The following is a 22625-nucleotide window of genomic DNA, read 5'->3' as shown; positions in this document are numbered from 1 at the left end:
GCGCCTCCGTAGCCAGGTGGGAAGGAGCAGCAGTGCGTAGCACACGCTTCTTGATTAGACCGGGGTTCGAGCCCATCACCACCAAATACGGAGGATGCGGAAAGGTCAGGGAATGACCACCGCATATTCTGGAGCAATATGGCCTTAGTTGCTAATGCTCCTAAAAACCAAATAACAAACAAAACAAACAAACAAACGATACATCCGCCACTGGCTTGTTTTTGTCCCACAGTGCATTCAGGTGCCATCACTTCCCCAGGTAAATGACACACATGTACCCGGTCGTCCACATGGTGTAACAGGAAACGTGATTCATCGGACTAGACGACCTTATTGTAATCACTCAAGGTCCAGTTTCGATGCTCACATGCCCATTGTAGGCACTGTCACCGGTGAACCATGGTTAGTATGAGCACTTGGAGCGGCCTGTGGCTATGCAGCCCCATTTTCAGCAGGGTTCGATGTACTGCGCGTGTTGTGACACATTACTTCTATCACCAGCATTCCAATTACCACCAAGTTGCACCACAGTCGCCCTTCTGTTGCCACGTACCATCCGGGAGAGCCTTCTCTCAGCTCGAGTATTGATGAGCCATGTTCATCCAATACCTCGCTGGCGGTTTGTGGGTTTTCCCTATTCGAACCACTTTTGGTAGGTACTAACCATGGCTGACCATGAGCATCCCACCAGCATTGCCGTTTCGGATATGCTCTGACCCAGTTGTCTGGCCATTACAATTTGGCCCTTGTCAAACTCGCTTAAGTCTGCTGCCTTTCCCATCTGAAGAAAAGAGTAACACCGATTAACGGAGCTCAGTATCAGGTGTTTTTTCTACCGTGTCTCGACTCACGCACACGCCGTAGTTCATCTGCAGTTGCTTCGATTTGCATAACAACTCGCTGGCCTTAATGTTTTGGCTCATCAGTGTATAATGTCAAAAAAAAAATTTCTTTTTATATCCACTTCCTTTGTGAATATCTCATAGCAGCTAATCAGGTGGGTCAGAAAAGATCACCCCTTAACAAATCGATGCTGTGACTTCTGTATTACTTCTTTACAACTAACTTCATTGTATTTTCTGGCATAGAAGTAGTAGAAAAGTAGCAAAAGATTTCTTTAAAATGTTTTTTTGTATACTTAGCTAAAGATGTCTCCAAATCTGCCTTAGCATGTCTTATCCCCCTTAATTCCATTAGTCCCACTAGTCCGATTAGTTCATATGACATCCATTTAAGATCTAAACTTTCAACAGTATCTCCTATCCTGGCACTGGTAGTGCCCTGAATGTTGCAGAAAGGGTGGTGGGTCACCTGAACAGATGTCCAGTTTTATTTTTAATTTTTGTAAAATGTATTTTTTTTTTTTTTTTTTTTGTTTAATTCTGCTTAAATTGCCATTATTTCAGACCTATATGCAGTACTCAAGCCATGGCTTGACCATTGCCTTATACAAAGGGTTATCACCTCCATTTTCCCACTGGCAAAATTCCTGTATATTGTTGACAATGCTCCCATGACCTGCTCTGGCAGCCCGTCTGCATTGCTTAGAAAATTTCATATCTGACTGCACATTTACTCCCAGACCTTTTTCATTTTCTACCATACAAAGTGTAGAACCACACAGTTGGTACGTTTCTCTGCAGTTACTTATACATATGCAGTACTTTGCATTTGTCAGTGTTAAACTGCAATTTCCACTTCTCAGCCTGTCGGCCCAAATTTTCTAGATCCTGTTGCAGTACCACACTGCCGTTACTGTCATTAACAACCCTTCCAACGTTTGTATCATCTGCAAACTTCAACATTAATCCTGATATACCTTCATCGATATTATTGATAAATATACAATACAACATTGGGCCCAACACCGAACCCTGGGGGATTTCACGAAAAGCAGTGTCCAATTCCCACTCTCTATCTTCTCCCACTCAACCACCCTTTTATCTATAGTAGCAACTTACCATTAATACTATACTGCTCCTATTTGTACAGTAGCCTTCCATGTGCAACAGTATCAAAAGCTTTCTTGAAATCCAAGTATATGATATCAAAATTATTTTTTGCATCCAGTTCCTTTGTAATCACATCATAGTATCTAATCAAATTTGTCAGACAATACTTTCCCTTAAAAAACCCATACTGTGTCTGAATTATTACTGCAGTCTTGTCCAGATGATCCCCCTGCAATGCATCTTTAACCAGTGACTCTGTTATTTTCAGGCGCCTCCGTAGCCAGGTGGGCAGGAGCAGCAGTGCATAGCACACACTTCTTGATTAGACTGGGGTTCGAGCCTGTGACCACCAAATACAGAGTATGCGGAAAGGTCAGGGAATGACCACCGCATATCCCTGGAGCAATATGGCCTTAGTTGCTAATCTCCTAAAAAAAACCAAATAACAAATAATAATAATCATTATTTTCCCCAGAACAGAAGTTAAACTAACTGGTCTGTAATTATTCGTGTCACCCTTAGATCCCCCTTTGTGAATTGGGGATACATTTACACATATCCAGTCCGTGGGAATTTCCCCTGAATCCAAGGATACTCTCATAATTATGTCTAAAGGTTTGCTTACTTCCAAGTTCCAGTCAATATCTGGGAATTTGAAATCCCCCATTATAACACAATCTGATTTACTGTCCTGTTCTGTTTCTCTATACAATTGTTTGTTGTACTTATTAGAGTCGTTAAGCCTATAACACACTCCTACTCTCATTTTTACTTTCCCAGTGCTTCCTACTCTCATTTTTACTTTCCCAGTGCTTCCTATCTCATTTTTACTTTCCCAGTGCTTATGTTACACCAAATTGACTCATCATTGCACTGTTCATCTTTGTCAACTGGATGCACTTCCTTAGATTTTATGTTTTTCTTAGATAACAGCATAACCCCTCCTCCGTTCCTATCCTTTCTTACACATTGTACTCCCCAAATTCCAATTCTGCATTCCTAATATCTATGTGACACTACGTCTCTGATATACCAACAATATCTGCCTTTGATGTCTTGACCAGCACTTCAAATTCATCAAATTTATTTACTATACATCTAGCATTGGTGTTCATGCAAGTATACATGCACCTATTCTTATTCTTAGTTACCCTAATACAGCCCATGTATTTATTTGTTTCATGGTGACTCCCACCAGTACCTGAAACCCCCAGCACCGTGCCTTCCAGGCCACTGCTTATTCTAATAGAAGCAGTGCAAGAATCACTTTCACCTCTGCCTGCAGCTACTTTTAAACTTTTAGTCTGTGAATCCCCCCAAGCTAGCAGTCTTCCAACCCACCTAATGCTGCCTCGATAGCATCAGCAAACACTCTTGCACCCCGTCTATTTAAGTGTATCCCATCCCTGTAGAAGCAGTCTCTCCTGTTAACAAACACAGACCACGCTGAGAAAAATTGTCAGTGCGGTCTGACTGATTGACAAGGCTCTTCATCATATACTCCCTCCTATCGTGTCTGGGCAGAATTGCAGACACTTTCAGATTTACCCCTAACTTGTGACATTTTTTTTTTCAAAATTGACCTGTACTTATTAATTAAATCCACAGATCTCCTACACTTAATGTCATTAGTGCCAACCTGTACAACAATATCACGCTTTGTGCCCTTAAAAGAGGATATCTGTTCTACTTCATCAACTTTTGTCCATGGCAGACATATCCTGTTCCCATTCCACCTATCCTTTTTGCACAATATATTTCCCTTCTGTCTCCCTCTCTCTCTCTGACAATAGATTCACCAAATTTTCATTAATTTTACATGTAATTTTGTTTCAATGTGCAATTTTTTGTGAAAAAAATTGTAATATAGAGAAATTCTTTAAATAGAAGTTTATAACAGAGAAGTTCCACTGTATATATATATATATATATATATATATATATATATATATATATATGAGCTAAATCTGATGAGTATGAGAAATGAGGAACCATTGTGATGATGTGTTCACAAGTTCTTGAATGAAAAGTGCCAAGTGTGCATGCTTGTTGTCATGATGCAAGCACCAATTTCCTGAAGTCCACTTTTCCAGCTCCTAGCAGTATTTCTGAATACTATCACACAATACCATCAGACTGTTTTGGTGTTTTCTTGGTTCATTGTTTGCCCACACAGGACAAATTCATAGGCAAAAAATATGATAAGCCTGATCTTCACATTTGATCAAGTTTTCTGGGAGGTTTTTTGGGCCCTGCAGAAGACAAAAGCTTCTTCTAGTCCCAAAGACACCGGCCTAGCCTTCTCAACAACATTCAGAGGACTGGATCATTGCCTTACAATCACGATTTGTCACCTGTAAGGGTAGAAGAAACAGCAGCAGCGTGACATTAACAAAGATCCTGACATTTCAGAACTCTATTCTCTGTAACCAACAGTGGGGATGTGAAGCACAAATTTGGGTGAAATACATTGCATTCCCAAATCTTATGTAAAAATTGACATGTTCAGAAATTTTCGGTTAAGAAATTAATATGTTCAGTGAAGAAGTACCAGTTTCATTAGTAACTTCACAGATAGTTAAACGTCAATCACTCCTGAAAAGCAGCCAGAGAGAGGATCATCTTGAACAGATAAGCAGCCCTCTTTAAACTTTGCAAACCTCTGAACTTGAGATGTTGCAGCAACTTTTCTGAAAGCTGTTTTTAACATTTTGTCAGTGTTGGTTGCACCTTTCCTTAATTTTAAACAATTTTATGCAAATACACCACATGACTGGCTTCGAAAATTTCTGCATCTATTCACATTCACACTGTAGATGCGAGTCCTCAGGAACTGCTATGACACATGCATACATATCCTTTCTGTATAAATTGTACTCATCACATTCAAATTCTGCATTCTCCATACCATAGCTCTGCATTTTTGCAATTCCAAGATTCTGCTTTTCTAAAATCACTCATTTGAAAACAACAAAACATTTTCTATTCAATGCATACTAATTCGGTCTGAATGCGGATAAAAATGTTGCACTGGAAATGCTGCACATCACAGCTTTGCTAAGATGCCATATTCGGGGTACAGAGTCATCCCCGCCCCCAAACTTTGCACCATATATTTTTTCCTTCCTCCCAAACTAGTGTAATTTTTAATTACACTAGTTTGGGAGGATTTTTAATTACACTTCCTCCCAAACTAGTGTAATTCTGTTCATTAATTTGAATTTATTGAAAGGTTCGGCCAATTTTTCTAAGTACAGTAAAAGTTCATTACTACAATGAATTTCTCTTGGAGTATATTTTGTTGTACTAAATTTTTTTTATAATGGATACCACTAATAATTATCTCAAGAGGACCATTATTTATTCAAATAAATTGTGCTGCACACTTTTCTAATATATAAAAGTAATAATTTTCTTTGATTTTACTTTATATCAACTTGAAAATCAATAAAATGGCAAAGCACATACTAAGAAGTAAAAATATTTGTTCAGAGATCATTGTTTTTAAAGTATATTGTATATATGTGAAATATTGTATCATATAAATCTTTTAAATAACCCACATTTCAAAAATACAATACGGTTAATATAACTTAACATTGTGTGCTATATATTAATATGTCAGTTCTTGTTTATAATGTTAAAATTTTTTTTATGAATTAATATGAAAATTAAATTTGATTTGAACTTTTTTTTATTAGCAGGAAGGTAAGTAATTAAGCAAATTATGCTCACAGATTTTGGGAGAGGGGGGGAATGAAAGGGTGTTGGTATGCTGTACCACATATTTGAGCATAATTATTCAACAATGTGAAAAACTTAACGTGTGAAACTGCATTCTCTTTCTACATTTTTTAAAATTTTTTATTTCGACCCAAACCTCATCATATGAGAGTTATTCACAGTGTCATTTAATTTTCACATAGGTAAACCATTATATTTTAGTCATAAGTGGAATTTTAAAATAATTTGTTGTACTGAATTTCTCATCAGACCTATTTCTCTCAAACCAGACTTACAAAGTAATATTATGGTGAGTTGGCTGGGAAGTAGAAATATGTTCTTTATAGTCAAATTGCCATTTAAATTTTTGTTGAAATAATAATAAAATTATTGATTCTTAATAATAAAATTCTTTATTAGATTTCCCTGGTTGTCTGTAACAGGAATCATGTCCTGTACGATTTTTTGTACAAGACAATTCCTGTTACAGACAACCAGGGAAATCTAACAATCTTACTGGAGATATGAAATAATTACATATATACATTCATCTATAACCTAATTAAAGCTAATACAGTATGAATTACTCCATCTCTAGCAATAGTACAAAGATCTGTCATTAAGAAGTCATTATTAAATGCAGGGACAGTTACAAGCATGTTTTGCACGCACTTGAACTAGGATTTATGCTTATTGTCTCTGTAGGTAGAGTCTCTGGACTACAAATCAAAATCAGTATTAGATGAATTCAGTGCATTCATGGTGCTGTTGGGAAAATACCTTGTGAAAGTTGTGAGCTTCTGGAGGACTACTGAGAGCTTTACCTGGGATCTTCCATCCCAGAATTTTCCATCCTTTGATAAGTCGAGAACTGTAGAACAGTTTTAGTCCTTTTTTCCCACCTGTATGCTAATTGTTGCAGAGCTATGGTTTAAAGGTGTTATAAGACAGGTGAACCGAATTGTTGGCCCACTTTGGGACCAAGAATTCCAAACCCCAAAGTCTACTCATGCTGGAAATTTGATGATAGACCAAACTTCCATGGCATATCCCGGGATAGGGCTGAAATAAGAGAGGAATACCAAAGAGTTTCATACCCAAGGACAGCCACAGTTCTTTTGAGTGCGGTTTGCTGGATCTGTTCTTTGTAGATCAACTTTTCATCCATTACCACCCCCCTAAGAATTTAACTTAATGAGTAGCGTTAAGAACTTGTCGCGAAAGAGAGAGCCACAGAGACTATGCCGGATTGAGGTCATCTTGTGCTTTAGCAGAGATGATATATTTTGATTTTTTAGGATACATTTGAAGCCCAAAGAAGGCAGAATATTTTCAGGTGGAGAATGGATATTTATTGAGGATAGCAGAGTACAATAAGACATCCGCAGTGGCTGGTGAGTTGGTAGGGCTTGAGGGATAACACTCAAATACTCGCTAGCATACACTGAAAAGCAGGTAACTTGGGCACGAGTGATAAAAATATGGTAGAAAATATCATTCAACAATGATCCCCCATTGTAGGATACTGACTTCCACTTTAGTGAAACAGTGATTACCTTGTTGGAAGGTTACAAATCTTTTGACAAGCAGATTTCTTCTTTCTCTAAACATTGTACCCCCCCCCCCCACTATATTCAAAATCTGAATCTCTTATATCTGAGTGATGCCATGTCTCTATCCCCACAATGGGAGTTATGGGTCAGGTGTCTCTTGGTGAAGACATAGACTTCTGTAGCTGCTGCAAACCGATAAGTTTTCATTGAAAGTTTTTATCATATTTTTGATTAGTTAGCATATTTTGAAGTATATATAAGTTTTTAAAGTATATATTTTGAAGTATATATAAATTTTTTGAGAGAGGGCGCTGAATCTCTTTAAAAGTTACAGCTGACAGTTACAGGCTCCGCAAAAACGATAAGTGTTTGCCTTTTATTTACATGATTGTTATTTTATATTGTACTTAATACGTAGTCATATAGTTATAGTTACGCTGGTTATTTTTTATTTTTAATTTAGATAAAGAGTTTTTGTGGATTTTACTTACGATAGGTAAAACCGTTATTTCGTTCCATTTTGTAGCCATTGTTTTTGGATATAGTGGTAGGGAATTCAAATTTTTTAATTGAGGTAGCTAGGTAGCTCTAACGCATAATTATATAGTAATACGCTTCACTGTTTCTATTTAATAGTTTCTATTCAAATACTATTGATATTTAATTTATTGATTTTATTAATTTAAACTACCATGCCCCAGACTAGAGCAGCAAAGCAACGGGCACAAAGTGGCAGGAGTGCTGTGAATCGGGGGAGAACTGAGGGGGGCAATTCTCCAACGCATCACAGCCTAAAAAAATGTGCAACTTGTGAAATGTTTGCCGAACTCTCTGGAACGGAACATGATATTGCCATGGGGGATGTCTTTATGTGTGCGCGATGTAAGGAGTGTAAGGAAATCAGGCGACAAGTCAGCGTTGTTATGGGCCTATATGAGAGTTTGAAGGACAGGGTGGATGCCCTCGAAAGATCTAAATTGAGGGGCCCATCAGGCTCTCAGCTGCCCACCTCAACGCCAGAGCTCACTCCTGGGCATCAGGCAACACGGCGGCAATCTCCAAAGCAGAATGCGCTGGTCCCAAAGGAACTAGTAGTTGTTGGTGACTCTATTGTCAGGGAGACGGGGAATATATTTTGTAAAAAGGATAGGTGGAACAGGACCAGGGTATGTCTGCCAGGGGCAAAGGTTGATGACGTTGTAGAGCGGATATCATCTTTCAAGGACACAAAAGGTGATATAGTTGTACACGTTGGTACTAATGATATTAAGAGTAGGAGACCGGCGGAATTACTCAACAAGTACAGGTCACTGTTGAAAAAAAGCCGTGAAATAGGGTTGAATTTGAAAGTGTCTGCAATTCTGCCCAGACACGATAGGAGGGAGTACATGATGAGAGCCTTGTCGATCAATTCGGCCCTGGAAAGATTGTGCAAGGCTCAAGGGGTAGAATTTTTTTCAGCCTGGACTGTATTTGTTAACAGGAGAGATTGCTTCTACAGGGATGGGATACACTTAAATAGAAAGGGTGCAAGAATATTTGCTGATGCTATCGAGGCAGTGTTAGGTGGGTCGGAAAACTGCTAGTTTGGGGGGATACAAAGACTAATAGTTTAACAGTAACCGCAGGCAGAGGTGAAGGTGATTCTTGCACAACTTCTATTAGAATAAGAAGCGACCTGGAGCGAGGGGTGTTGGGGGTTTCAGGGACGGATGGCAGTCATCATGGAATAGTTGGGTATATGGGATGTGTTAGGGTAACAGGGAATAGGCATAGGAGCATGTATGCTTGCATGTATACCAATGCTAGAAGTATAGTAAATAAATTTGATGAATTTGAAGTGTTGGTCAAGACATCAAAGGCGGATATTGTTGGGATAGCAGAGACGTGGTGTCACAAAGATATAAGGAATGCAGAACTGGAATTTGGGGAGTACAATGTGTACAGAAAGCATAGACAGAACAGAAAGGGAGGGGGTGTTATGCTGTTAATTAAGAAAAACATAAAATCAAAGGAAGTGCACCCAGTTAATATAGATGAACAGTGCTCTGTTGAGTCAGTTTGGTGTGAGATAAGCACTGCGAAAGGAAAAATAAGAGTAGGAGTGTGTTATAGGCCTAATGACTTGAATGAGTACAATGAACAATTGTACAGAGAAATAGAGTGGGCCAGTAAATCAGAATGTCTTATAATGGGGGATTTTAACTTCCCAGATATTGACTGGAACTTGTGGGTTGGTCACTCACACACTAGTCAGACTTTTGTGGAGTTATTGGATGATTGTTTTCTGCAGCAGCATGTTCGAGAGGCAACCAGAGAAAGTAACACTCTTGATCTGGTTATCAGCAGTGATCATTCATGTATTAAGAATTTGCAGATAAAGGAACCACTAGGTGGCAGTGATCACAGTGTGCTGAAGTGGGATTTACTCAAAGAGGTAACTACCGTCAGGGGTAAAGGAAAGGGTTTTTGCTTCCGTAAAGGGGAGTACAGTGGTCTCAGACAGTTTTTAAATTCTGTACAGTGGGATCAACTGACGATGTTACAAACAGTAAATTCTAAGTGGGAAGCATTCAAAGAATTAATCGTGGAAGCTACTAGACTTTATATACCGATTAAGAAATATCGTTCAAGGTTTAGGCCTAAATGGTTATCAAATGAACTAATGAGACTCGTGACAGAGAAGAAAAATGCATGGGATGCATATAAATTATCAGGTGACGCAGAAGCCTGTGGCAGATATAAGCTAGTCTGTAATCAGGTCACAAAGGAGGTTCGGCAGGCGAAGGCCTGCCGAACCTCCTTTGTGACCTGAGCTCACTCCTGGGCATCAGGCAACACGGCGGCAATCTCCAAAGCAGAATGCGCTGGTCCCAAAGGAACTAGTAGTTGTTGGTGACTCTATTGTCAGGGAGACGGGGAATATATTTTGTAAAAAGGATAGGTGGAACAGGACCAGGGTATGTCTGCCAGGGGCAAAGGTTGATGACGTTGTAGAGCGGATATCATCTTTCAAGGACACAAAAGGTGATATAGTTGTACACGTTGGTACTAATGATATTAAGAGTAGGAGACCGGCGGAATTACTCAACAAGTACAGGTCACTGTTGAAAAAAAGCCGTGAAATAGGGTTGAATTTGAAAGTGTCTGCAATTCTGCCCAGACACGATAGGAGGGAGTACATGATGAGAGCCTTGTCGATCAATTCGGCCCTGGAAAGATTGTGCAAGGCTCAAGGGGTAGAATTTTTTTCAGCCTGGACTGTATTTGTTAACAGGAGAGATTGCTTCTACAGGGATGGGATACACTTAAATAGAAAGGGTGCAAGAATATTTGCTGATGCTATCGAGGCAGTGTTAGGTGGGTCGGAAAACTGCTAGTTTGGGGGGATACAAAGACTAATAGTTTAACAGTAACCGCAGGCAGAGGTGAAGGTGATTCTTGCACAACTTCTATTAGAATAAGAAGCGACCTGGAGCGAGGGGTGTTGGGGGTTTCAGGGACGGATGGCAGTCATCATGGAATAGTTGGGTATATGGGATGTGTTAGGGTAACAGGGAATAGGCATAGGAGCATGTATGCTTGCATGTATACCAATGCTAGAAGTATAGTAAATAAATTTGATGAATTTGAAGTGTTGGTCAAGACATCAAAGGCGGATATTGTTGGGATAGCAGAGACGTGGTGTCACAAAGATATAAGGAATGCAGAACTGGAATTTGGGGAGTACAATGTGTACAGAAAGCATAGACAGAACAGAAAGGGAGGGGGTGTTATGCTGTTAATTAAGAAAAACATAAAATCAAAGGAAGTGCACCCAGTTAATATAGATGAACAGTGCTCTGTTGAGTCAGTTTGGTGTGAGATAAGCACTGCGAAAGGAAAAATAAGAGTAGGAGTGTGTTATAGGCCTAATGACTTGAATGAGTACAATGAACAATTGTACAGAGAAATAGAGTGGGCCAGTAAATCAGAATGTCTTATAATGGGGGATTTTAACTTCCCAGATATTGACTGGAACTTGTGGGTTGGTCACTCACACACTAGTCAGACTTTTGTGGAGTTATTGGATGATTGTTTTCTGCAGCAGCATGTTCGAGAGGCAACCAGAGAAAGTAACACTCTTGATCTGGTTATCAGCAGTGATCATTCATGTATTAAGAATTTGCAGATAAAGGAACCACTAGGTGGCAGTGATCACAGTGTGCTGAAGTGGGATTTACTCAAAGAGGTAACTACCGTCAGGGGTAAAGGAAAGGGTTTTTGCTTCCGTAAAGGGGAGTACAGTGGTCTCAGACAGTTTTTAAATTCTGTACAGTGGGATCAACTGACGATGTTACAAACAGTAAATTCTAAGTGGGAAGCATTCAAAGAATTAATCGTGGAAGCTACTAGACTTTATATACCGATTAAGAAATATCGTTCAAGGTTTAGGCCTAAATGGTTATCAAATGAACTAATGAGACTCGTGACAGAGAAGAAAAATGCATGGGATGCATATAAATTATCAGGTGACGCAGAAGCCTGTGGCAGATATAAGCTAGTCTGTAATCAGGTCACAAAGGAGGTTCGGCAGGCGAAGGCGGATTACGAGAAATCTTTGGCAAAAGATGCTAAGAAAACAGCAAGGATTTCTTTACTTATATAAACTCTGAAAGGAAGGGGATGAATATGATTGGTCCACTTGACATCAATGGTTCGACTGTTGATGATCCTGCTCAGATAGCAAACAAACTGAATGAGTATTTTGCATCTACATTCACACGTGGGGAATTATTACAATTTGAAAATGGAAGAAGGTTATCAAATTGTAGCAGTGTGCTTAATGATTTTGTAATAACTGAGAGCAAAGTGGAGGAGAAATTGTTGAAGTTAAACATAAGAAAGGCACCTGGGGTGGATGGGATCTATCCAGTTATTTTAAAGGAAGCGGCAAAGCAACTAAGCAAACCCTTAGCCATAATTATGAGAGCATCCTTGGACTCAGGGGAGGTTCCCACGGACTGGAGATGTGAAAATAATGGAGTCGCTGGTTAAAGATGCATTGCAGGATCATCTAGACAAGACTGCAGCAATAATTCAAACACAGCATGGGTTTGTTGAGGGAAAGTCTTGTCTGACAAATTTGATTGGTTATTATGATGTGGTCACAAAGGAACTGGATGCAAAAAATAATTTTGATATCATATACTTGGATTTCAGGAAAGCTTTTGACACTGTTGCGCATGGAAGACTATTGTACAAATTGGAGCAGAATGGTATTAAGGGTAAGTTGCTACAATGGATAAAAGGATGGTTAAGTGGGAGAAGACAGAGGGTGGTAATCAATGGATGCTGCTCTTCGTGGACTAATGTTATTAGTGGAGTCCCACAGGGTTCGGTGTTGGGTCCACTGTTGTTTTGTGTATTTATCAATGATATTGATGAAGGTATATCAGGCTTAATGTCGAAGTTTGCAGATGACACAAAGGTTGGCAGGGTTGTTAATGACAGTAATGGCAGTGTGCTACTGCAACAGGATCTAGATAATTTGGGCAAATGGGCTAAGAAGTGGCAACTGAAGTTCAACCTTGACAAATGCAAAGTACTGCATATGGGTAGAAGTAACCCCAGAGAAACGTACCAACTGTGTGGTACTACACTTAAGGTGGTAGAAAATGAAAAAGACCTGGGAGTAATTGTGCAGTCAGATATGAAGTTTTCTGAGCAGTGCAGACAGGCTGCTAGGGCGGGTCATGGGGTTTTGTCAATGATATATAGGAATTTTGCTAGCAGGGAAAAGGAGGTGATTGTCCCTCTGTATAAGGCAATGGTCAGGCCACGCCTTGAGTACTGCGTACAGGTCTGGAGGCCTCATTTTAGGAAGGATGTACAGAGAAGGATGTGTACAGAGAAGAGCAACACGATTGGTGAGGGGAATGAAGGGATCCTCTTACCAAGAGAGGCTTAAGTTCTGCAAATTGCAGTGGCTGGAGACTAGGCACCTGCGCGGTGATCTGATTGAGGTCTATAAGGCCTTGAATGGGTTGAGCATGCTGAATTCTGATGGGATCCTTCCACTTGTTCAGATTACCAACCTACGGGGACATAAGTTCAAATTAAGAAAGGACAGATGTAGAATAGATGTGCGGAAATTTGCCTTTAGCCAGCGGGTGGTTAATTGCTGGAACAAACTTCCATCTGTCGTTGTAGAAGTTGATAGGTTAAATAAATTTAAGGAGGAACTGGACAGGCATTTGGAGGGAATGGTGTGATTTTTTTTTTTTTTTTTTTTTTTGGCTGATGCTGCATAAGCTCCTACACTTGCTTTCTTGCATCATGTGCCACTACTACTACTACTACTACTACTTCTTAGTACCATGCTTGGGTTGGAGGTTGAGAAGACGAAAAAAGATATTTGTTGACATTGGACTTGAACTTCTGTAGATTGTAATTTTCAGGAAATACGTATGAAGGAAGGTTGTTCCAGAAAACGGCAGTTGAATGAATAAATGAGGAAGATGAAAATTTGGTTCTGTGGGTTTGAAGTTGGACAGTAAATGCATGTTGGCTGGTGGCGGCACGTGTTCGGACTGTTTTGAAAAAGAGAGCGGGAATTATAGAAGCCAATTCAGAAGAACAGTGCCCATGGAAGTATCTGTAGAAGAGGCATGCAGCAGAAACAGTACATCTATGAGACAGCGAGTGGAGAGAGACTGTTAGAGATGAATCATTAATTAACCTACCTACCCTCTTCTGAATGAAAATGAAATCAAGAAGCCTGAGAGAGGTTTTGGGGGCACCACCCCAGATGTGGGAACAATATTCCATGGCAGGGCAGATTTGCGATTTATACAGAGTGAGCAGCTGTTTGGAAGAAAAGTAACGCCGAGAGCGAAAGAGAAAACCAAGTTTTTTAGATGCAGAGGAAGCAATATTTGTAATGTGCTTGTGCCAAGAGAGATTAGAAGTCAGGGTATTCCCCAAAAGAGATATATCATTTTGCCTAGAAATTGGAGTGTCCCTAGAGATAAGCATAGGAGCAGAAGAATCCTTTTTGCGAGATATAAGACAAGACTGAGTTTTAGAAGGGTTGAAATCAACTAAGTTGTCTTTGCCCCACTGGAGAATTACCCGAAGGTCAGCATTTAAGGAATTGGTAGCAGATTTTCGAGATGTTGAAGCTGATTGAGCAGGACAAGGTTTCTCAAAATGGAAAGTAGAATGCAATGTGCTATCATCGGCAAAACTATGGATAGGATTGCCAGTCAATGGAAGAAGGTCATTAATATACAAGAGGAAAAGAGTGGGGGAAAGAACTGAACCTGGGGGGGGGACAGCGGCATTAGTGGAGAAGTTAGAAGACAGAGAGCCATCTACCATCACCCTCAGTGAGCGATCAGAGAGAAAACTGGATAACCAGTTACTAAAAACAGTTGGGAAACCATAAGATGGAAGCTTGTTTAGAGAACCTTTATGCCAAACACGATCAAAAGCCTTTGAGATGTCAAGAGCAACTACTTGTGTTTCACCGAATTTTTCCGTTGAATTAGTCCATAAATGGGTAACATAAGCCAGAATATCGCCAGTGGATCGACACTGACGGAATTCATACTGGCGATCGTTGATCAGACAGGTTTCTAGGTAGTTTAAGAGTTAGGTTAATTGATTTCTCCATTACTTTAGAAAGAGTAGAAGTAATTGCAATGGGATGATAATTGGATGGGAGGGATTTGTCACCCTTTTTAGGAACTGGCTGGATATGAGCAAATTTCCAAGCAGAAGGAAAAACACCTTTGGAATAAGAAGGTGAAAAAAGGCGGCAAAGAATAGGAGTAAGTTCAGGAGCACAGGTTTTGAGAACAAGTGGAGAAATACCATGAGGACCTGGAGCTTTCTTAGCATCAAGATTCATCAAAATCCTTCTGATATCCTTTTGACGGAAGACCACAGGAGGCATTGGATGGAGCGTGTTGGGAATGGTGGGAGGTGTTTTACCAAGATCATTAATACATGAGCTGGAATAAAAATGGGATGCTAGCAGGTCAGCTTTATCCTTGGCTCAAGTGACAAAAGAACCATCTGGTTTGGACAGAGGTGGGAGCAGAGATGGGCAAAAGTTGCGGCCAAAAGCTTTGGCAAGAAACCAGAATGCTCGGCTACCATTAGGGCAAGAAGCAAGTTTTCTACTCTTAGCCTGTTCAAACTCTAGTTTGGACTGATTAATAACTGCTTTACAATTGTTGCGAGCTTTGGTGTAGGCAGAAAATGAAACTGAAGAATTAGAAACAAGCCAATTACGATATGCAACATTCTTCTCATGAAGAGCCTTAGCACATTTATTGGAAAACCAAGGTTTAGATAAAGGATGAGATTTTAAAGTGGAGTGTGGGATAAAGGATTCCATTCCTGCAAGAATAATTTCACTGACACGTTCTGAGCAAACGTTGACATCAGAAGTTTTGAAACAAGTATCGGACCATGGAAAAGAAGAAAAGAAGTCTCGCAGGTCATTCCATTTTGCCTTCTTGTAATGCCAAACAACATGAGGTTGGGAATAGCCATGAGATAAAGGTTCCATTGGAGAAGAGACAATCACCAAGTTGTGATCTGAAGTGCCTAAAGGACCTCTCACTTCGACCGTGTACTTAGAAGGGTTGCTTGTGAGAAAAAGATTAAGCGTATTGGCTGTATGATTAGGATTGTCCGGTATTCTTGTAGGTAAATGAGCAATCTGTACGAGGTCATTAATAATTGCAAATGCCTGAGCATCTCGACCTGCTGGGTCGGTGTGACTAGAAAACGGAAGCCAGCTGGAATTGTGAACATTAAAATTACCAAGGAAAATTACTTCACTGTTAGGAAAGTTGGACTGGAGAAAGTCAAGTTGCAAAGTGAGGAAGTCAAAGAGCGCCAAGCGATTAGTGGAGTTGGGAGAATGGTAGAGACAACAGATGAATTTGACACAATGAGGTAGAGAGATTTTAAGTCAGAGAAGATCAAAGAGAGGAGATTCCAAATTGCCAAGTCTCTGACAGGGAATATTAGAATGGACATATGCACAAGTACCACCTTTGAGGCGAAAGGAATCATACAGTGAATAATTTGGGCAACTGAGATGAGCAGTAGTTGAATCAACCGATAACTGAGATTCTGTCAGAAAAAGTAAATGGGGTTTGGCAGACTGCAAGTGGAAATGGACATCGTTGAGATTAGAATTGAGACCACGTATATTTGTGAAATGAATTAGGAAGTGCTTGGGAGGTTTAGATCTTTTTGCAGATAAGCTTGCTCTATTAGTTTGACAATTCATGGTGTATTCAATAGTAAGAAAAAGTGGGTGGGACATGCTGTATGAAGTAATGAAATTTTTGGATATGGTGTACACGTGGTAAGAATATTCCCAGATCCCTGACATGACGTGGCCTTGACAATGCTCCCCACATTCACACTACTCGGACTCCTTCCAGTCACTATCTGGCAGAGTAGAGGTAGCAAGATTATACACTAGCTGATCCGGAAGCCTCCTAGAGAGTTACAAATAGGTTCGGTCCATTGTACTAACTAGCGGCCAGCCTGCAAACACCGTTTTAGTGCTCTACCCTCGAAATGTATGGAATATTGGATCTCGCCACGACGTTCATTATAACCTCAAAAGTCATCAATCATACTGCATGATGGAAGAGAAAGGGAAGGGTTGACTGGAACTTGGCTCTAGAGACTAAGCATGGGTTGCACCACTTCAAGCCTCCAATAAGCAAAGTGGTGGTATTTCACCGGTTGACGAGTCATCTACCACCCAGTACTGCCTGGTAGCATAGAGGGGCAGCATTTCTCCATGTGGTGTGGGTGCTGCACCTCGACCCCTGCTTACGTTTGTTCGCAACTGGGTGGTCACCCACCATGTACTTGGGCATGGAAGTTATACCCAGGATTACTAACAGTCCCACCATCGTGAAGGTGCAAGCAGAGGATTTGGCTGTCACAGACCATCCAGACTTCGCTGAAATTGGGTCCACTTGACTTGAGTGTCACCCGAATATCAGCGTTTTAGACTCCCAGTTAGCAAGTATAGCTTGTCTGGCATATCTGAGAGAATGTCTGTGACAACCTCAAGGACCAAAACCCCAAATTCTGGGTTTTTAGGCCCTTGACCACTGCAGCATTTGACTGGCGTTGTGATTAAATTGAATAGTCACTTAGACTTATTCAACCCCGTCGTAACCCTTTTCTGGTTCATACTTGTTTCTTTTGGTGTGCTAAGAGTATTGGCAGTGAGAACAAGACATGTAATAACTCATAACAACATTTATTCAAACGAAAGAAACATGTATACAGAACTTTCATTCTATCTGATTAATTGTGAAATATAATTTGTACAGAGTTAGTAGCTGTTTGGAAAAAAAGTAACACTGAGAGTAAGAGGGAAACCAAGTTTTTTAGATGCAGAGGAAGAAATGTTTGTGATATGCTTATGCCAAGAGAGAGAGAGAAAGAAATTAGAAGTCAGGGTAATCTCTAATAGAGATATGTGATCTTGTCTAGAAATCTGAATGTCATTGAAAATAAGTATAGGAATAGAAGAATCCTTTTTCTGAGATATTAGACAATGACTGAGTTTTAGGATTGGGATTAACTAAGTTATTTCTGCCAGGCTAGGTAATTACTTGGAGATCAACACTTAAGGAATTCATAGTGCATATTCAAGAAGTTAAAGCTGTTTGTGTAGGGCAAGGTTTCTCAAACTGGAAGGTGGAATGCAATGTGCTACCATCAACTAAACTATGGATAGGATTTCTGGTCAGTGGAAGAACATCAATAATATACAAAAGTAAAGAGAGTGGAAGAAAGAACTAAACAGAAAGAACTTGGGGGGAACACCAGCATTATTAGAGAAGTTAGAAGCAGAGAGCCATCTACCATCACCCACAATGAGAGGTCAGAGAAAACCAGATACCTAATTACAAAAAATAGTTGGTAAACCTTAGGATGGAAGCTTGTTTAGAATACCTTTATACTAAATATGATGAAAAGCCTTTGAAATGTCAAGTAACTGCTTGAGTTTCACCAAATGTTTCCTCTGAATTTGTTCATAGATGGTAATATAAGCCAGTATATCACCAATAGATCAACACTGACAGAATCATACTCCTAAACTGATTTCTCTGTTACTTTAGAAAGAGTAGATAGTAAGTGCAGATAATTGGATGGGAGGGATTTGTCATCCTTTTTAGGAACTGTCTGGATATGAGCAAATTTCCAAGCAGAAGGGCAAAACACTGATGCAATAAGAAAGTGTAAAAAGGCAACACGGAACAGGAATAAGCACAGGTTTTGACAACCGAGTGGGGAACTACTGTCAGATCCTGGTGCTTTCTTGGCATCAAGGCTGTTCAAAATTCTTCGATATCCTTTTGACAAGAGACCACAGGAGGCATTGAATGGAATGTACTGGGAATGGTAAGAGGAGGTTTACCAAAGTCATCAATATATGAGTTAGAAGAAAAGCAGGATGTTTATTTTTATATTTATGAAAAGTTTATCTTTAGTTGTTGTCACAATAGAATCATCTTGTTTTCACAGATATGGGAATAGAGGGGCCAATAGCTTTGGCAAGATACAAAATGCTTGACTACTATTTGGAAAAGAAGCAAGTTTTCTACTCTTAGCCTGTTCAAAATCTAGTTTGGACTGATTATAAAACTGCTTTAGAGTTATTGCAAGCTTTGGTGTAGGCAGAATATATACCTGTAGATTTGGATGCAAACCAATTGCAATATGCAACATTCTTATCTTGAACAGCCTTAGCACATTTGGAAAACCAAGGTTTAGATAAAAGACAAGATTTTAAGGTGGAGTGTAGAATAAAGTATTTCGTCACTACAAGAATAATTTCACTGACATGATCTGAGCAAATGCTGACACCAGAAGATTTGCAAGAATAATCCGACCAAGGAAAAGAAGAAAAGAAATCTCGCAGGTCATCCTATTTTGCATTCTTGTAATGCCAAACAACAAAAGGTTGAGAATGGCCACAAGAGAAATACTCCATTGGAGAATAGACTATCATCAAGTTGTGATCTATTGTGCCTAGAGGACCACTCACCTCAACTTACCTTGTTTGTGAGAAAATGATTAAGAGTGTTGGTTGTGTAGTTAGGATTTTCTGGTAGGAAAATGAAGAATCTGTGCGATGTCATTAGTAACTGCACAGTCCTCACGGTCTGGACCAGCTGGATCTGTGTGACTAGAAAACAGAAGCTAGCTGGAGTTGCAAATGTTAACAAGGTCAAGGTTGGCCACATTATCAACCTTGTTAAAATCACTTTCATTCTTGTTGAAAATCACTAAGGAAAATTACTTCACTGTTAAGAAAGTTGGACTGGAGAAAGTAATGTTTCAAAGAGAGGAAGTAAACAAGTTCTAAATGATTAGTGGAGTTGGCAGAATGAAAGAGGCAACAGATGAATTTGACAGAATGGGGTAGACAGAGTTAAAACCAGAAAAGACTGAAAAGAGGAGATTCTAGATTATGAAGTCTTTGACAGGGATTATCAGAGTGGACATACGCACAAGTACCACCTTTGAAGTGAAAGGAGCCATACAGCAAATGGCCCCGGGTGCCAAAAGAATTTGAGGTCAAGCGTTCAAAGTACGATTATATAGCGATCTTTCTCAGCGATAAAAGTTCATTTTAAGTTATATCGTTTTCTATTAGCAGTTCATTTATAATCAAGTTCTACACTTGGAAAGTCACAAGTAAGAACAGAAAGGAAAGTCACCTTTCTTTTTCATTACATATATTACTTTATTTTACTAACCAACTAATTATCTATCCACTTGTCCTCCTTGCGGCACTGCTCCTGCCTCCCCGTGGCAGGGCTGGAAACTTGGGAGGGAAAGTCAATACCCCAGGGCAAAAAGGAGCTAACCATGGACTATGACAATTACCCAGAGCTTGAGCAGCTAGCACTCATCCAGTCCCCTCGACGTGGGCACCTGTATGTGGTGAGGGGACCTCCCAGTGACGCTGCTGGACTTCCAGACTAGCATCACTGGGATCCAACGCCCACAGCCCAGGTTCCAGGCTTACATCAATGGAATCCGGCATGTTTGCCTTGTGCTGCGACCCGTGGAAATTCGGAAAGGGGGATCCTGGTGGTTGAGGGGCCCAGCTTCAATACACCACTTTGGCCCCTGCTTCGACAAGACGGGTGGTCCTGGAAGGCCCGGCTAGGCTCAATCGGCTAGTAGGCTCGCCTGCGAGGGTCAACCATGTCAATGCCACGCCCCTACCCTCATGGTCCGAGGGACAGGATTCAGGCTGGCGGCGGTGCGGGTATAGTGTCTGGGTAGCCCTGGCGTTCCACTCCTGAGCGCATTTATTGCATGCCGGGTAGTGGGCGTCCCTTTGGGCTCCATGGTGGGTGGGGAGCCCAGGCACTGAACAACTAAAAACCTATATGAATCCTGATAAACTTACTTCTTCAGGGGCCCCAACCCGGTCCCTATCTGAAAATACAGACGGAGAGACAGATAGCATTATTGCTACAAAGAGGCAGCGAACAGAAATATCATCTGGGCCTGTTCCAAGATTTTTAATTATTCATTCTACCACAGAAAAACCGATTGGCAAAATGTCGCCCTTCTTCATACAGAAAGGGTTAGATGGGTTAGCAGGGTCACCCAAATCGGTTAAGAGGCTCCGTTCTGGAGACCTCTTAATTGAAACCAAAACTGACAGGCAGTCTGAGCAGCTACTCCGTGCAACATCAATCGGAGGAATACCCATAACAGTAACACCACATAGAACACTAAACTCATCGAGAGGTGTCATTTCGGAATGGGACCTTCTCGACGTAACCGAGGAGGAAATCTGCTTGGAACTGAAACCTCAGGGAGTTATAGCCGTCAAGAGAATTAGTGCACATAGGGATGGGAAACTAGTTAAAACCAGGAGTGTTATCCTGACTTTTAACTCTCCCAAACCTCCTGATGAGATTAAAGCTGGCTACATCAACTGTCCAGTACGTCCATATGTTCCAAACCCTTTACGGTGTTTTAAATGCCAGAAATATGGACATTCTCAAATGGCCTGCCGTGGAGTCCTTGCATGCACTCGATGTGGTGCAAAGGACCACGAAACAACAGCATGTTCAGCCGCAAAGCCCACCTGTATTAATTGTGAAGGCGAACACCCGGCCTATTCACGAGCATGTCAGAGGTGGAAAGAAGAAAAAGAAATTCAACGGCTGAAGGCAGAGCTAAACATATCGTACCAGGAGGCAAGGAAAGCAGTGAAACCTCTCAACATCAAAAAACCTTCCTACGCCCAGAAGGTAGCAGGGAGGTGTTCCATTGGAACTCAGACGGACATGTCCATCCCTCCAAAAGAATCATTTACTCCCATCGCACATTATCTCTTAAGCTCCCAAAAACCTGCACAGAAGGACCAATCAGCTGCCACTCCTATATCAGTACCTCCTAATGCTCCACAAATAACAAAAGCAATCACGAAAGAAAAGAATAAGAAAGGTGAAATACCACCTACAACCCAAGAAAACATGGATGTAGAGCAGAAGGAGGTACAAGAAGACTCAGTTTTGGAGCTCTTTGCTGAGGAGGAAATGGACACTGGACAACGTCTGTACTTCCCCAGGAAGGATAAATCCAAGACTGAAAAAGGTAAGCCCTCAGCACCTCGGAAGCCGCCTGATGGATCCACCAAGCCAAAATAATGGCTAAATTCCTACAGTGGAACTGTCGTGGATTCCGGCGAAACAGTGATGACATCAAGGCCCTTCTGCAAAAGCATGAGCCAGTCTGCTTTTGCTTAGAAGAGACATACCTGAAGGCAAATGAAGACCCTTTGCTTCATAACACTACTATCATTCGAAAGGACAGAACTGACGATGGACCTGCTCATGGGGGTGTTGCTATAATTCTGGGCAACCATACCCGATATCAAACTATTGCGCTCACCACCAACATAGAAGCGGTAGCGGTTTGCCTTACGGTAGGGTTCTTAATAACAGTCTGCTCAGTATATTTGCCACCTGGGGCTGATATCTCCCAGAGAGACCTTGATGATCTCATTGTGCAGCTGCCTACGCCCGTCTTACTCCTGGGCGACTTCAATGGACATAACACCCTGTGGGGTAGTGCAAACGTTAATGGAAGGGGACGTGTCATAGAGCATGTGCTCAATGACAATGACCTATCCCTTCTAAATGTGGGAACTAACACCTTTTTTCACATGCCTACCCGTACGTTCTCTGCTATTGACCTCCCTATATGTTCCCCCTCTCTCCCTCCTTCAATCACTTTGGAGGTAGAGGAGAATCTTTATGGGAGTGATCACTTCCCTGTGATAACCAGCCTACTTAAAGTGACGCCATGTTCACCTTTTAGGTTACCA

At 40.7% G+C, this 22625-nt stretch overlaps 1 protein-coding gene across 3 annotated transcripts in view; it reads left to right on the top strand.

The window, feature by feature from the left end:
* Window positions 1-22625, top strand: part of LOC150078508 (rho GTPase-activating protein 39-like) — a 789750-nt gene that overhangs the window by 164778 nt on the left and 602347 nt on the right. The window lies entirely within an intron of this gene.

This window comes from Mastigoproctus giganteus, chromosome 11 (assembly GCF_048544385.1).
Source record: "Mastigoproctus giganteus isolate SK-2022 chromosome 11, ASM4854438v1, whole genome shotgun sequence".
NCBI lineage: Eukaryota > Metazoa > Arthropoda > Arachnida > Uropygi > Thelyphonidae > Mastigoproctus > Mastigoproctus giganteus.
Note: the sequence above shows the minus strand (reverse complement) of the source record. Positions and strands in the feature narration are given on the sequence as shown.